Genomic DNA, 2,659 nt, shown 5'->3' on the forward strand with positions numbered 1-2,659 from the left:
CCTACCTGTATAAGTTTCTTATTTTCTACCAAGGGAAAACCTGACAAAAATTTCACAAAGCTGGTGTTGAAGTGATTTTATTATGCAATTTGAGAAGAGCCAAGTTATTTGCAGTCTCCTGTAAGTCAAAGCATCACAAATTGAAAAGGCAGTCTTATACTTCCTCTTTCTAAAACAGCTTAAATTCTAAATTTTCAAATCAACCTGTCAAACAAATAATTTTGTTTTAAATCTAATTTCTCAGATACACAGAGAACCAACCTAAAAATATTTTTTCCTAATTCATCACCACAGTCATAGGACCCTCCCCTGAAGTCATTCAAACAGATATATCAATGAGCTTGACAAGAAAATAATGAATAAAATGGCAAGTTGTAAAACTTCTCAAAAAGTGGAGAGGTTAAGTGGGAAATGAGTGCACACATGTATACACACACAAACTTTTGAAAGTTGGAATACTGTTAATTTCAAATAATCAATGATCATTGTGAGACTTTTATGCTAGAAGTTCCATTCAGTCAAAAGCGCAATTTGTAAGAACTAATGGTGCCGTGTGTGTCCAAACATACAGCTTGACGCCAATCCAACTGGAAGAGATTTTCACCTACCCTGTTTCCCCGAAAATAAGACAGTGTCTTATATTAATCTTTGCTCCCAAAGATGTGCTAGGTCTTATTTTCAGGGGATGTCTTATTTTTCCACGAAGAAGAATACAGTACACATTTATTGTTGAACAAAAAAAAGGAAATTTATTCCTGTATATGGTATGGTAGTAGTTATCATCACAAACCAGCATAACCAAACTGAATCTTACAGTATCAAGAATTTCTTGTTACTCCTGCCCTGCTTGGCGGCTCTCTGATTAAAAGAGACCTTGCACTTCCTGCCTGCTCCAGCTGTGCTGCAGCCAACAGTGAGCTGCGCAGCGGCGCCCACGGCTACAATCCAGAGTCCAGAGTTATGGTAGCTTTGGGGGGCCTTATTACCGGGGAGGCCTTTTTTGGGGGAGGTCTTATTTTTGGGAGGATGCCTTGTATTTTAGCGAGAGGCAAAACTGTAAGTAGGTCTTATTTTCGGAGGATGTCTTCCTTTTGGGGAAACACGGTCGGTAGCTCTCTACTGACTTCAACATACTTTTGCATATAGATAATCATATGCCACAATACTATTTGTTGAAAAGATTCTTTCTATTCTCATTAAGTGACTATGCCATCATTATCAAAATCAATTTACTTTAGATGTATATGTTTATTTTTGGACTCTTAATTCTATTCCAAAACATTAGCAAGTCAAATCAAACTATATATATATATATATTCTAACCACACCATGTGGGATTTATTTCACACATGCCAAGCTGGTTGAATATTTGAAAATCAATAAAAGCAGTTCACCACATCAACAAGGTATAGAAGGAAAATAATATGATTAAATCATCAGCGTTTCATTCTATTGTGCCTAGGGTTGCAATGGGTCAGAATCAACAACAACTCCAGAAGATGCCAAAAGTCATCTGATAATGTTCGATAACTACACATGATAAATACTCTCAGCAACCTACTATTAGAAGTGAACTTCCTCAACTTCTCAAAGATCAACGACCAAAAATCTACAGCTAAGATTATTTTAGGTTATTTTTAGTGGTGACAAACTAGATGTTTTTGCCAATCACTGAGAAAAAGATACAAATGTTGTCTTTCATCACTTTATGCAGTTCAGCATCATATTGAAAGTCTTACCTAATAAAACAATAAGAAAATAAAAGGAAATAAAATATATAAAAGTTAGCCAGGAAGAAATAAAACTGTTTTCATTTACAGGTTATATGATTATTTAGGTAGCCAATATTGGCTAAACAGCATTGCTTACAAAAAGAGAAAACTAAAGTTTTAGGAATGAGAGCCAATTTTAAAACTTTGCTACCCATCAGGGTTTCACAAAAGGAGGTATGCAGAAACCTGGGGACCTGTGAACATATTCTCAGGTCATCAGCACTTTCTCTACAAGAATTAAAAAATATTTTTTCATTCAAGTAATAATATAAAATAATTAATAAAATGTATTCTTACTTATATATGTCATTGTTGTTAGGTGTCAAGTCCGTTTTGTTCCAAACCATATTGACACTCAATGCAACAGAAGGAAGCACTGCCAATTCCTGAGCCATCCTCACAATTGTTCCTATGCTAGAGACGTGTCTCTATTGTGTCTCCCCGTGGGGCTTCCTCTTTAATGGAAATTGTGTCTTCAAATTCAACGCAAGCAAGCTTTTGTGTATTTTATTTATCATGGCAACTGCAACAAAGGGTTGCATAATAATGAGACTACTTAATTTTAATGTGTTGCTGTGTTAGGCTAGGTAGACTAGAGGAACAAATTCAGTGACACTCAGATATATAGGAAAGTGCTTTATATTAGGAAGTAATTGTATATCAAGAAAACAACCTGGCCCAGTCCAGATAAAGTCCATAAGTCCGGTACTACTCCATAAGTCTGATACTAGTCCATAAATTCCTCTTCAGACTCACACAGCCACACACAATGATGCAGAATGCAGGAAGAACACAAGCTGGTGGGTGCAAAGGCTTGTGGATCCAATGGTGCTGGAAGCATCACAGGCCTCTGGCAGGTCTCTAGCGTGGCTCTGGCAGCTCTCTGA

The sequence above is a fragment of the Echinops telfairi genome, unplaced genomic scaffold (assembly GCF_000313985.2).
Source record: "Echinops telfairi isolate 266 unplaced genomic scaffold, ASM31398v2 ScPeMD7_32;HRSCAF=126, whole genome shotgun sequence".
Classification (NCBI taxonomy): domain Eukaryota; kingdom Metazoa; phylum Chordata; class Mammalia; order Afrosoricida; family Tenrecidae; genus Echinops; species Echinops telfairi.